Source organism: Thermobia domestica, chromosome 6 (genome assembly GCF_964235325.1).
Source record: "Thermobia domestica chromosome 6, izTheDome1.hap1.1, whole genome shotgun sequence".
Lineage (NCBI taxonomy): Eukaryota > Metazoa > Arthropoda > Insecta > Zygentoma > Lepismatidae > Thermobia > Thermobia domestica.
In genome coordinates, this window is record NC_137459.1 from 184,450,397 (window position 1) to 184,465,559 (window position 15,163).

Consider the following 15,163-nt stretch of genomic DNA (forward strand, 5'->3'; position numbering starts at 1 on the left):
ACCAAAAGACAGCCCGTGACCCACTAATGTGTCCTGACCACACTTGGGGAAACACTTGTGTAGACCATTTTCCAAGGAACTGCAAATCATGACAGCTCCCTCTATGTGTTGCAGCAGTATTCATTCATATAATACTAGACATAAAGAATGATTTGAATATTTCCCATATTGAGTTAAGCAAAACAATAAATAAATAAATAAACATACTGGGATGAGACTGTACAATACATTAGCGGTAGATATAGGAGTGAAGGGTAGTAATGAATTCGAAAAGCACTGTAAATGTTTTCTTGTAAGTAATTCTATATAGTACCGAAGAAGTTGAAGAAAATTGTAAATTATAACGTTTTCCTTCTCTGTAAATTTTGACGCTGTCTGTTGCAACAAATGTCGTTTAATGACAATAAAAATATCACCTAGGTATATTCTACTTCTCCTTGACCTTACATACATGAACGTTCTACAAATGGAAACTCTTCAGAAAATCTAATAGATTTGATTCAAGTCACTTTTCAAGAAAATTAATAATAGGTGTAATCAGAACTCATTTACAAAATTGGAAAAATAAAGCAAATCCGTGATGGTTCAGTGGTAGTGCTTTTATTTCTGGTGAGCAAAGCTACAAGTTTGATCTCATGCCAGCTTCTAAGACAACATTTTGTCCACGGATTTTCTTGGGATTATCTCTTCCCTTCCACATTTCCACCCTAGCATATCTTCTTTCATTATTAACTTCACCCACCGCATAGCCACTCAGTGACGTAGCGTACTTTTCCTCTTAAGAGAAATCATATTGTTAATGTATTATTATGTTTACTCAGGATAAATAATAGTTCCACAGTTTTAATGCACGCCCCTGTATCCAAGGGCGCCGATCCTGGGGGGCCGAGCCCCCGCAAAGCTCATGTGGGCCCCTCTTTTTATATTTATGAATATACAATATTTGGCAAAATATGAGTGCAATTTGTTTCTAAATTCTCATATATATATACCTTCTGCATCTGAATGCCCCCCAAATTTACAGAGAAATCGGCGCCCTTGCCTGTAGCCACCGGACTTCTAACTAAAGATTTAATCTAATGTAATTTAAGATAAGACACCACACCACAAAATCTATACTATTTACTGTTCATAAACATATCTGCTTATTAGTATCTATTTATAGAGGTTTGTATTAAAAAGGCACAACATTAAACTGTTGCTGAGTGAGAATCGCACGCCATTAAACAACTGAACTATGACACATAACAAATACATGCCTATCAATAATACAAGTATTTTTTTTTCTCCTAGAATGTGTTCTGGAAGATTATATACTTTCATATTCTCTGATGGGCACAAAAAGTGCTGTTTTAGACATAAAAAGCCAAACGCAGTAGCAGCTTGTAATTGCCCATATAAATGCACCCAGGTAGTTAGGAAGAGAAACCGACTGCAATGTTAAGCAAGCAGAACAAAAAACGGTTGTAGCAGATGATATGTTTTCTTGGGAACCATCTGATTCGCTCCATACAAATTAACAAGAGCAAGACACAATAGTTTCTATTTTGAGATTGAATAATTGATAGTATCCAGCTCTTTTACTTCCGTAGATTTTTGTATGTAAATTACGCTGTGCCAGCAAAGTACTTCATGATGCATAAAGTTCAACAGATGTTATACTCTGCACGGATAGACCATGCCATTTTACACACAATGCTTTGGAATATCCCTTTTCAAAATTTAGTTCAGGAGGTTTGATTCAAAATATTTATACATATATTGTATCTACCGATGCTTTATCTTGGCCACAAGAATATACTTATTAACTGGCAGTAAAAAAAAAAAAAAAAAAAAAAAAAAATCGGTTTAACTCCCGGAAGAGCATTGAACTTTCACTAGTAGCTGCCAATAGGTTCTGTTTTACAATAAGATGGAATTCAAATTCTTTTAATTTCATTTTGAAATATTTCTTTCATAAGTGGAAAAACTACATATATATCGTAAATTTGATGAAGAAAAAACTAAATTGTGGGTGTAGAATGGTAATTTTGGCGAGATGGTAAAGTTGGGAAATATGGTAAATTTGGGGGCTTCTACCCAAGTCCTTGCGAGATGGGCACATTGTATATATACACATATGCTTGACTAATACAGATGGAGTAAATGGTTAGTGCTTTTGTTTCGTAATCGCGAGATCCTAGGCTCAAATCATGTGCTGGCTATTCCTATTGTGGTTTAACAGGATTTTCCCCCTACTTCAGCTAGACTAATGCTGAAATGGTGTTTCTAAATACAAGTTCTCATCGACTCCCTTTCTAAGCTTCCTTGCTTTTACTGTTAATTAAGGTACTATATCACGAATACTGTTCATAAATAAACTGGAGGTTATTATTATTATTATTGTGTAGTTGCTGCTTTATACTGTACTATGCGATAGTTTTAGTTCTTCAATTTTGTTAGATCAGACAAATTGAAAATTAATATCATACCACAAAAAAAAAAAAAAAAAAAAAAAGGAAAAACTACAGACACGCAAATTATATCGATTGATCCATATAATAGATTTCTTGCTATCATACGCCCCGTTCAGCACCGAGGCTATATGAAACATGAATTTAGAGCTTTACATGGGATCAAAATCACATAAGCTCCCATTGCGAATTAAACCTGGATCTACTGCGCCAAAGGCGCGTGCACTAACTATAGGGACCATATTTATATATTAAAATGCTATCTTTATGTGTTTGTTGCTAATTTCTTTAGACAGTGAGATCTCTGAAAACGTAAGTTCTAGAAACATGCCGTTTTCCCTGGTCAATTCCAAATTTTGTGTAGATATACAGTTTTCATTGGTTTTCTTTTTTTTAAGGGCCACTACATTTCAGGAGTATAGAAGCAAAACCTGCTAAATCCATTTTACAATTTTGTCAGGGAAAGAAGAAAAAGTGATGTTCTTATGTTTCAGAATTGTTGAACAACTTATTTTGTTTAGTGGTAGACTTCATTCATCCGCAATAAGTAGTGATAAAAAAAAGTTCAACAATTCTCAAACGTAAGGGCGTCACTTTTCCTTGGTTTCTTGACCAAACTGATAAATGGATTTAGCACGTTTTGCTTCCATACTCATTATATATATATATATATATATATATATATATATATATATATATATATATATATATATATATATATATATATATTCTACGGTTTAGGAGTTTTTTTTTAGCCATAAAGTTAACATTGTCGCTACAGCGTTGCTAAAGTTGATGTCCTTGTGTTAGGCAACCAGCAGAAAAATTACGTATAGCAGGTTGACGGACATTGCAGGAACTTTGCTTTACTCTGAATGGGGAAACATTGCATGCTGGTAACTTCAAAGGACTTTAGAGCCATAATGAGGCGTACTCATGCAGATATGAGTTAATAAGAAAAAAGTTATGATTGAATTTTTTGCATCTATAGCAATTCACTTATTTTGTGAGTCCTCCCATCCTTTACTTCTGTCTCTGTAGTAGAGGGGCATGTGCAGGGATAGTGAGGAGGGAGGAAAGAGATTCATTAATGCTCATATTAGAATGATGTGCTGTGTGCACAGCAAAGATTCAGCTAGTATATTAAAATTTTGAAAATAGTATATTTTGAAGTTCATCTTTGTTTTAACTTGTACTTTTTTTAACTTTACCATTCTATATCGCAACTAACAGAATACGGAAAATTAATAGCATGACAGAAATAAATTATTTGGAATAGTATTTGAAATATGTTCCAGGTCCGCAGTGGATCAGAGTAAGAGCGTTCACCTCGGGTGCTTGGGGTCCCTAGTTCGATCCCAGCTCGCGCCAAGTGAACTTTGTGTTGAACAAACACAGTGTGCGTGGGTTTTCTCGGGGTCCTTCCGTTTCCTCCCACTTTCTTCATTCCACCATTTCGTTCATTTCTTATCCTTACCGTCTCCTTTAGCCTAACCGGCATAACCGTAGGATTTAAAACTGAAATAAGTAAGTGACAAATATGTTTCAGATATCGGTGAGGCTTATGGCCTTGGAAAAAAGACCCAAGTAGTGGTTTGGACCTCACTTTAAGCGATAAGACTTGTTGCTGGAAAAGGACGTTATGCTTCAATCAATAAATTTCAAATAAAACTTCCAGAAGTCGTAAGTGTATTATAAAGCATTGGCTTGAATGGTGTAAAACGTAGTCAGTGGCGTGGTCCTGTAATCTATCTTTCTTGGATTCGAGACTGTGTGGTGGTGAACGGCCTACACTGTGAGGGTTGCTCTTACATGGCACCACCAATTGCATTGGATTCAAGCACTGGTTACAGTTCGGAGCCTTTGTTGGTAGTAGATACCGTACTTTAGAACCTTGGTGTTGAGCAAGAACACAAAGCACAAAAGGCTCAAGTCTCAAATAGAGAAAACGAATTGTTAACGTGTAATTTTTCTTAATAACGTAGTGTTATGTTTTATAAAATTTAATTTATTCATCTCATCGCGGGCGAACTTTCTTCCGGAAAATTTTGCTCCGCGGAGGGTTAAATCAAAATGTGGGGGAATGCACTGAGACACTGTTTGATTTAAATTAGATCCTAAAACAAAAATAAAAATAATCTTCCCTGGAGAAGAATGGTATATAAAATTTAATTTAATTTGTTGTAACTCCGGAAGGGCAGGAAAACTCTTCCGGATATACACCTGGAGAAAACACAGTCATGAATCACTTGAAGCTCTTTACGGAAAACTTTGCTCCAGGAACTACAGTTTCAGGACCCAGCAACCACGTACGCTGGGGTGTATCCTGAGAGTCCTAATCCCAGAAAGATAGACTTTCTTGTAAATGTAATTTAATTATATCGTTAATTTTACATATTTTAATATAATTTATCTTGATATTGAATTTGGATACTCCCCCTCTCTTCGAAAGCTTTGTATCTGTCCCGAAATAAATTCTCGCGTATAAGCTTGGGACTCATGTGGAGTAATTTTAGACTCAAACTTTCTTGTAGTCAACAGGACTGCTCATTCAAAGAGAAATCAAGCAATATGCATAAACGGTCATCCTCTTTGCTTCGCAATTTGAAAGTCCCGTCAGCGACTATCCTAACAGTTCTGCAAGGGTTTCATGATTCCCACCAAGTGAATGTTGGACAATGCATTTAAAAATAATCCCTCCACAACTTTCTTTTAAAATTAATTCCCGCTTTCCTTGCTAATTGTATCAATTGTAAAATGACCTTACAGTTAAGTTTGGTAGTATGATAATCTATACTAACATCAACTATGCTGTAGTATATTTTGCAGCCAATTGTGGGAAAATACAAAACCAATTTCTATGAAGTCTTCACTAACGTCTTCATTGGAATCTTACAGTGGATATAGATAACCGCACTTTGATTATATGGAACTGGCCAATTACATGCAAGGTTGCGTAAGATGTGCAAATAATTGATTATAACAGAGGAAATTTTATTTTACTGCGTTTTCTTTTAAATCGTTGGACACAAAGTCCGAAATTTGATGTACGGTTAATAGTTGCCTTGATTCAGAGAAAATGAATAGGAAATACAGAGATGAGGTAGGTTCTGTAGAATCGGTTGATTCAAAGGTCACTTTGAGGCGTGGTATGTCAGGTCTCCCAGTGAATTAGAGTTCCCACCAACAAGTTTGCGAGACAGGAGTTAAAAGGGTTGTCAAGCGGCATCGGTTTCTGTATAACTTTCAGGAGAGAGGGGGCGGCTCAGGCATGTGTGTCTTGTAGTCAGATGTACAAGTAAAGATATGTAGAGTCCGAGGGCCCCAAGCAAACTTCTCAGGGGATAGGGTTTCTTTTGGCCTCCAAGATCGGCACCCGTGTTGTAGGGCTATGTGTTTCACTTTTCCTCACACATCTAATCTCTAATCAGTAAAGTACAGACACATGTTTAGTGGAATATTTCTTTATAATACGTATTCCATTAACCGAGGTCGTGGATTCCGTTGCGGATAAATATTTAGCATTCCTCCCTTTAGAGAAAACTACCCAGGTTAGATTGCTCGTATATTTTGGTGTAGGATCACGTTTTGTTTAGCTTGATGCTGCACAGGGACATTAAACTTTTAAAAAAAGAAAAAAAGAAAACAATTATTAATTTCAGAGCCTACTACCCAGATCATGGCAATGAATATCATGCATAAACTGGTATATCAGTAAGATTAATAAAAGTTTATCTTCGAACTGAAGAGGTTTTCCTTTGGAACATAAACATACTGAGTATTTTTTAATACTAAAGATAGTGCAAGCCATTCATATGGTTTTCTTTTCATCATCCTCAATAACATCTAGGAACGCTTTGCCATATTGAAAATATATCGAATTAATGCATTATCCAACCACTTGGTTGGTTGGTTAACTTAAGAGTTTAGTGTCCTGTTCAGCACTGAAGCTATATGAGACGTGAACCTATAGCTTAACGTGCGCTTCGAACCACACAAGCTCCCGTCAGGAATCGAACCCGGTTCCACGCCAAAGATGTGTACCATAACAATGTAGCCGCGAGAGATTTCATCATTCAAGTAATGATCAAGGCCATTTCTTCCCTTCTTCCTACACGGACATATACATAGTCTGCCCTGCTAGTCTATTAGATAGTGCGTGCGCCTTGGATGCAGTCATCTCATGTATGGATGTCCACACTCGAGTTTAGAAACTTTTTTTGGGGGGGATAGAACTTTTAATTAAAAATAACACAATCGACCTTGAATTTTGCCATGATATTCTTAAGAACGGCAAAGTTCAGAAATTGAATAGTAAATTTTGAGAAGTTGCCGGGATGGCCGTTGCCGGGAAAGCACTTGGAGGAATGGTCGCATCTGATAGTGTAAGAATATTGAACGCATTAAAGCTTTTCAGATCCCACCTTCAACTGTAGCAAGCCATTTCAGCCATGCCAACATGTCTTATGTAGCCTCGATGTTGAAAAAGGCCCTAAGCTTCAACAAACAAACACCACGAATATATAATAACAAAAGTAAAGTGTTTTATAAATTACGGTGCATTAGGTACGATATACGTACTATGCCGTCAAGATAATTAAAAGGGGAGATGAAGAAAATTCACCAAGATCAGTGTCTGTAGCAGACTACAGGACACTATCAATGGGCAGTCAACCCAGCCCATGAAGCAGCCAACACAGTAATGAAGCAGTCAACACAGCTTGACGCCTATCTTACAAATAGTTTCCTTGACTGGATAACCGACCCTGGTTTGTCCGACTATTGGCTCCAAAGATGGTTAAAAACTACCAGGGGGCCTATTTCCCAAAATAACTATTCTTGTAATACTAGTGTAAAACTTTTTTCTTAAAAAAAAAAGATTGTACAATTATAGCTATATCATAAGTTAATGATAAATTAGTATTTAGAAATGACTTTTACTATTCTTTTAGAATTTCTACTTCATGATTATTTACGACTAGTAAAAAACATATTACACGACTTGTTGCGTTGAGAAGTAAATTCCGATCACTGGTGTTATTATTATTATCATATTAACACATAAAATGCATTAAAACAAAGCTAATTTCAAATATATTTGCTCTATTTGCATGTACTGGACATTCAACGGAGGACTACGCACACATAAGAAGGAACTCTAACCAGGAGCACTTAAAGTTGAGTTGACTTACTTAATATCAAATAATAACAAAACAATGCAATAAATTATCTCATAAACTAGTCCATTGAATGAATCTTTGAATAGCCAAATTGATCTGGAACTTCAAGTAGTAAATAAACATGTTTACAGAAAATTAACGTATTTTATAAACAGCTGAAGAAACACTTACGTGACGGCCAGTGTTACTTCATCACAATCTTCTTTTCCTTCACGTTTGGTCGTTTTGTTTTGATTTGTTTTTATTATATAAAATTTCCTATAAACTCCAATGCATTTGAAAACAACAAAACTTCAATGCACATCGATGACCTCTGTGTTACTAAGTAAACCAATACACTACACTTGACAACCACTTATGAACATTGAAAAATCTCAGCTTGTTCCACTCCTCAAAAATATCTGGTTGTAGCATCAGCCACAAAGTGAAAAAGACAAATACCACGTATTCTAAGTTCTTTAGTCTTTCACACACCTACGAGCACGCTACTATGCGCGAGGTGAAGACCCTCTCTACTCTACTCTTCACTTATGAAGTGCTTAGCATCTACTGCTGGCTGAAGCCTCATCCATTGCCCTCCAACCACCTCTACAAGGCCAGTCACGTGACTTGATGCGGGAAGTAGCAACCAGGTGGTGGTGTGGGATGGGGTAACAATGAGAGAGAACCTGGAACGCCAAGTGTTGCGTGTGTGCGTGTGTTTGATAGAAATATTCTTAAGTCTATACGAAAAGGTAAACTCAAAACTGGCAAGAGAAGCTACGCGTTGTCTCTCAGCATACAGAACTAGCTATGCCATCATTATCTGTTCAGCACTTAGCACGTCTGTTACACTGGATTACCTCTTCTACCAACTAGCAACAAACACACGACAAATTGATAGTACGGGGAATTGTTGACGCATCATCCCTCCTTTCCAACTTTTGTAGTTTTCTCAATAGATTAATTCAGGTTCAAATCCATCTTAACTAGAGACTTTTTGAGCAACGTTCTGAAATGGCATATTAAAATTAAGGAGCATGAAACACTTCAAAGCCCATAGTACCAACTTTGGCGTGTAGAGTAACTCGCTGTTTTGAAACTTTCTTGTGTACAAAATCATTAGAATCCTTAGATTATTATTGTTATTTTTCTTAAGCAAGACAACAATGTATAATAGTTACTTTATTCATTGGGAAACACTATAGATTTGAATAGTTTACTATTTACAAAAGTGTCGTTTGAAGGTTTGTTGGGAGCAGGGCTGCATCAAAGGAGGGTCCACGACCCAGAATTCCTAGTGAAAATACATGGAGAATATCCAATAAAAAAAAATTAAGCCAATTAATAATTAAAAAATTTTCGAGGTTATACGAAGAAGGGGAACGTGTTCTAAGAATCAGAAGTATGAAGCAAGCTTGCAAGCAGGTAATTATTTTTGGGAGAACATGTCAGAGGAATTTAAAGAAGGGCAGGTAATGATGCACCCACAGGGGAATCCATCGAGTCCGCCCCCCCCCCCTTAAAAATATGTTGTAACTCAAAATACATTTGTACACTTGATCAATAAAACTATACTTGTTTAACAGGGAAATGATTGATGTAGTATGAAAATTTGATCTTACACTTCATCTATACTCTTTCTCTTTTAAAAACAATCTAGTTCTCTTTTTTTTTTTTTTTTTTTGCTGAAAATATAGTTCGAGTATTTTACAATTATTATCTTCTTTTCGGATGCAGAATAACACACGTTCAATACTAAATAGACGTAGTGACTTACCGGTACAATATTGGACCCCTCCAAAAAAAAAAAAATAAAAAAATAAAAAAATGGTTGCGCACCTGAAGGTGCACATAATCAAACTTGAAGAGTTGGGATCCTTGATGTGGAGTATATAGACAATAGATATTTTACAGCTAGCGTTTAACACACACACACACACACACACAAAAAAAAGTTCTCCGAGGTAAAGAAAATAATGTGGGTGACTGTAAGTTACCATCCGTTGATTTTGATAAAAATCGATTTTTTTATAAATCTAAAAATTGTTGCCTTACAGTAACCAAGCAATCTTTTAAGATGAATCTGATTCTGTAGTGTACACTCATTAAGCTTTTTTTTTCATTATGACACTAGCAAAACGACAGCACACAGTATTGTTGATAAGATATAACTCAAAATTACGATTAACTCTTTTTAACTTCAATTTTTCTTTAACTAGAATATTGTCCAAAAATGATAGATGTATCAGTCAAAAGATCACATTGAGCTGAACCAAATGAAGCCTTTGAGAATAAATTTGGTTGCATAGTTTTTGAGAGTATTAAAATTTTTTTATGGTATTAAATGTATGTCGTTCATTGTCAATAGCGATTAGTTAACTGTATCCTACATTAGCGTATTGTTAATTTATATATATATATAAGGGCGGATCCAAGGGGGCCTACAGGGGCTGTAGCCCCCCTTGAAGTTCAGATATACACTGGATAAAATGAGCTTGGATCCTGCTTTACACTGGATAAAACGGCAAAATATGGTTTAGCCCCTCCCTTGATCATATCCTGGATCGGCCACTATATATATACCGTATTTACTCGCGTAATTTTCGCACTTTTTTAGACGAAAAAAGTTATTTTGAAACAAGGGTGCGTAAATTATGCGGGGAAAAAATTAGATTAGTCAAAATAACACGAAAATACCGGTACACAGTTTTTTGTAGCAAGAAATGACAACAAACAACCAATTCTAAATTTGTAGAAAAATAACATTAAAAAATTGATTAAGAGGTCGTGTGGTTTCTTACCTTACAACAATAGCTTTGCTGCGTTGCCAATTGTTCATTAGCTACCGTAATTGATTCCTGGAAAAATGCTGTTTCACAAACAGTTTCCGCGTGCGGAAATTACGCGAGGAAAATAAAATATACAGAAAATGCCCTTCAAAATTGGGATGCGAAAATTATGCGAGGGCGAAAATTACGCGCGTATTTACGGTATATATATATATATATATATATATATATATATATATATATATATATATATATATATATATATATATGTATATATATATATATATATATATATATATATATATATATATATATATCAGCGTCTTTGGAGTTCTTTTAAACTATACGTTTGTGGACGTTTATATGTTTGTTGCCAATCCTTTCGAAAATGAGGTCTCGAAAACTACAGGCTCTAGAGAGATGACGTTTTCACTGATCGATTGCAAATTTTGCGTAGATTGTCCAGTTCTAATTGAAAATTAAAAAAAAAAAAAAAAAAAAACATGACCATTATTTCTTAATTACATTTTTACCGTTACACTGGAAGTGTTGAAATTAGAGAAAAGAAAACTAATGCATCATATCCTACTCATTATACATGCCAAAACAACATAATTGCATACATGGGTTGCAAACCACTTAGGCGTTTGTTTCATGGCCAGATTATAATGGAAAACGAAGGATAACCATTTCTCCAGTCTAACAAGTTGAATCTTTATTGTTTGGAGTGTTTTGTTGAATGAACACCATATATATCATTGACATTATAATTAATTGTGTGTGTAATGTATTTGCTTACTACATACTGCATCCAAGAAGCAAGAAAACACTGATCATACATTAATTAAAAACTCCAACCGGAAGTAGGCTCAAATCTTGCAAACGGCGCGAGATATTGAAAAAGTAATCGAAAAAATCTCCCCTTTACAGTATTTCTTGCCGATTTTCATCAAGACGTCTTTCACTTGTGTTTGTAAAGGGACATGTACAGATGTAAGAAATAACAAGAAGATTCATGCTCATATGTGAATGATGCGCTGTGTAGAGAGCGCAGGTTCAGCTATTCTATATATTAGAAATTGGGCCGCGTTGGCTCAGTGGTAGAGCGTTCACCTCCGGTGCTTGGAGTCCCGGGTTCGATCCCAGCTCCCGTCAAATGAATTTTGTGGTGGACAAACACCGGGTGCGTGGATTTTCTCGGGGTTTTCCCGTTTCCTCCCACTTTCTTCATTCCACCATTTTCATTCATTACTCATCATCACCGTCTTCTTTACCCTCACCGACAAAATCGTGGGACGTAAACGTCAAAGATTTCATTTATTTTTTATATATATATTAAAATGCTAGAAAAGTTTATATGTTTGTGGCGAATCCTTTCGACAATGAGATTTTGAAAACCACAAGTGCTAGGAACGTGCCGTTTTTGCTGGTCGATTCCAAATTTTCTGAAGATTTGCCAGTTCTCATTCATTTTTTTAAACTTGTCTATTTTTCTATTCCACATTTTAAGTGTCGTTTTGGCCCTATTAGTTTAATATTGCAACTTGGTTGATGCCCTTGTGAAAGATAACCAGTAGAGGAGCTACGTATAGCGGTTTGATGAACATTTTAGACACCTTGCTTTAATATGAATGACAAAATCTATTGCAAGCTGGCAACTTCGAGGGCTTTGGATCCACAATGAGGCATACTTAGATATGGAATTATAAGAAAGAAAAATGCATTTGGTATCATCTATTATATATCCAAGTTTGCCACGAACTCACCTCAACATTCTATATATATTGAAATACTACATTTATATGTTTGTCTATAGCAATTCAGTCCCTTTGAGAGTCTTCCTGTCCTTTACATGTGTTCGTAAAGGGACTTACACAGTTGTAGTGAAAAGTGGGAAGGAGATTCACGCTCATGTTAGAACTGTGTGCAAGTTCTGCTAGTTACATTTTTAAAATTCTGTAATAATTCGACATTCTACAATTTGTCTAAGCTGGTTAATTTTGAATTGTTCATATAAGGGTAGACTGGCCCGCGAGGTAACCGGACAAATGCCCAGTTAAAACTGCCAGAATTAAAAATGCAAGAAGCTGCAAGTTAATTGAGTTCGAACTCGAAGCTACAAGTCCGATTTCAATCTTACATGCTCACGGTGATTAAGATTAAGAAAGAATGGATAATATTAGGCTGTGATTAAATCGGGACAGGCCTGTAGTCAGTACAGTAACAGAACAGTAGGGTATGTTCTCTTTGAAGGACATCTAATTTGAATTCATATTACATTCATAGTTTACATAAATATTATTATTATGAAACATGACACGTACCTTTTTAATGAGCTACGCAGGAACAAAAATAATTGAAATGCATTTTAAAATTAGTACAGTTTAATTTGATATTAACAGCTTCGAAAATTCTTCCAACAAAACACTTGAATTTCTAAAAATAAGCAAAGACTTAATCTATCCATCCCCCAATGCCTGAAATCTCCACGATTGCCAATAGTACTCAGAAAACAAACGGAAACTGAACCTTATATTAGCTCTAAAGCTTCAAGATTACATAAGTTTTAAGAGTAGTGTCCCTTTGTCAAGACTCAAAGATGAGGAAAGGCATATTATCGAAGCACACTACTGGCAGGATATGAAGTGTTGGGTTAAAAATCGATCATTACAAGACTTGAGATGGAAAGTAAGAAAGAAAATTACCTTACATTTAATAGTAATAAGCAGATCAATCTAATACTAGTGCAAATAGGAACGTAGGACAACGTGTTTAATGGAATGATACAGGAAGAGTGATAATTGAGTTAAATATTTCCCTTCATTGTGTTCAGCGATCTGAAAAAGAAATATTATTTTAATGAAAAGAATTACTCTCGTAAGGAAAAAAAAAATAGCACGCAATTCAAATGTAAGCTATTTCATGCCAAATAATTAAGAATTGTCCATTTCCTGCTATTTTCTTCGAGAAACTAACGTTATGTTAATCCACTTTGTTTCATAAGCTTCCTGCTTTGTTAGTTAAAGAAAAGTTCTAGATTTAATTTGTTTATTTTGAGATGAAAGTCCCTCTTTAGCGCCGATGTTATAAAAGACGTGGACGCACAGTTTAACGTGGGATCTGAACTAAATTTATTATCACTGGGAATCAAACGCAGTTCTCTCGCAAAAGAGAGTATATCTGTATCAAGATAAACCCTTGATTTTTTTTTTTTTGTTAATTTCTCTCTCCCTCAATACAGCCGTCCAGGAAACTTTTTTTTTTTTTTTTTTTTTTTTTTTTGTAATTGTTCACTTACCTATTTGATTCAAATCAATAGCATTTATTTAACCAGCTGCATTTGTCATTTTTATATGATTCTCTTCAAGTGTCATCAAATATGCAAGCTAATTTCACATATATTTAGGTTTTCCCATAGACTATTACTATTCTTGACGTCTGGCAAGATACCCTCCCCCCACATTTTAGAAAATTGAAACAATGACTAGGTCATTCGTTTGTACTACGTTTGTATCGTTTGTACCAAAAATATTTTTGTTTGTACCATTTTCCTTATAGGGTTACTTGAGAGGTCAACTGGTGGGGCTACCTTGGCGCCAAGATAGCCCCCCCAACCCAATTGTCAGGCCCCCTTTCTCAAAAACTATCAGGGTACAAACAAAACTTTTTTCGATACGAACGGTACAAACGGTTTGCTTTTGAATGATGTATATCATTTTTTTGTGCTGTGATACGGGGGGGGCTATCTTGGTGCCAAGATAGCCCCCCAAATGTCATCCCTCTTTCTCGAAAACTATCAGGGTACAAAACTTTTTTCGGTACAAACGGTACAAACGATTTGCTTTCGAATGGTGTATTTCAATTTTTTGTGCTGTGATACGGGGGGTCTATCTTGGCGCCAAGATAGCCCGCCCAGTTGACCTCTCAAGTAACCCTATAAGGAAAATGGTACAAACGAAAATATTTTCGGTACAAACGTAGTACAAACGAATGACCTAGTCATTGTTTCAATTTTCTAAAGTTGGGGGGGGGGGAGGCTATCTTGCCATACAACTGTTCTTGCCTTCAGTATTATAATTAACATATTACCGTATGAAATATTTCTGAAGCAATATATATATATATATATATATATATATATATATATATATATATATATATATATATATATATATATATATATCAGTGGATGTTGGTACCATTTTTGTTACTTCACTTGTTTCATCAATGATTTGTGTTTGTTGACTAATTTGTTGACTAATTTGACTTTTTATGTGTTGCTTTTTAGCATAATTATTGAAGTATTTACAGGAAAGTTTGATGGTATAGGCTGAGATCCACACCGACAAGGATTTAATTTAATGTTGACTCACGATGCCCGTTCTGACTGATCAATTTACTGGCCCAATGACTTACCCTTTGTTTACCATTTGTTTAATTTAATTACCCCCCCCCCCCCCTTTTTTTTTTTTTTTTTTTTGCTTTTCACCTGTATAAGTTTCTTACTTTATTTTTGTGTTTTGACATTTTTAGTTTCATTTTTAGATTTCACTTCCTTGAAAGTGCGTTTACCGGAGTTTCAGTGTATATGAGTCGCAGCGGGTCAGACGTAACGCCATTCCCGGAAAAACTGTGCCACATTTTACAACTTTATTTCAGTAGAGGAGGAAACGCTGCGTAAGTCCATGGGGAAATGTGTGCGGTTTATGGGCAACACATGTTATTAAAAGCAACTGCAAAAAAAAAAAAAAAAAAAGTT

At 35.4% G+C, this 15,163-nt stretch overlaps 1 protein-coding gene across 2 annotated transcripts in view; it reads right to left on the bottom strand.

Moving 5' to 3' along the window:
- LOC145688354 (uncharacterized) overlaps window positions 1-15,163 on the bottom strand; it is a 316,110-nt gene that overhangs the window by 105,133 nt on the left and 195,814 nt on the right. Inside the window, exon 1 of one of the 2 annotated variants that reach the window (XM_081762499.1) lies at window positions 7,805-8,170. The exons of the other annotated variant lie outside the window; for it this stretch is intronic. The gene's annotated coding sequence lies outside the window, so the exon portion shown is untranslated. Of the gene's footprint in view, window positions 1-7,804; window positions 8,171-15,163 lie in introns of those variants that run through there. 2 annotated transcript variants of the gene reach the window in all.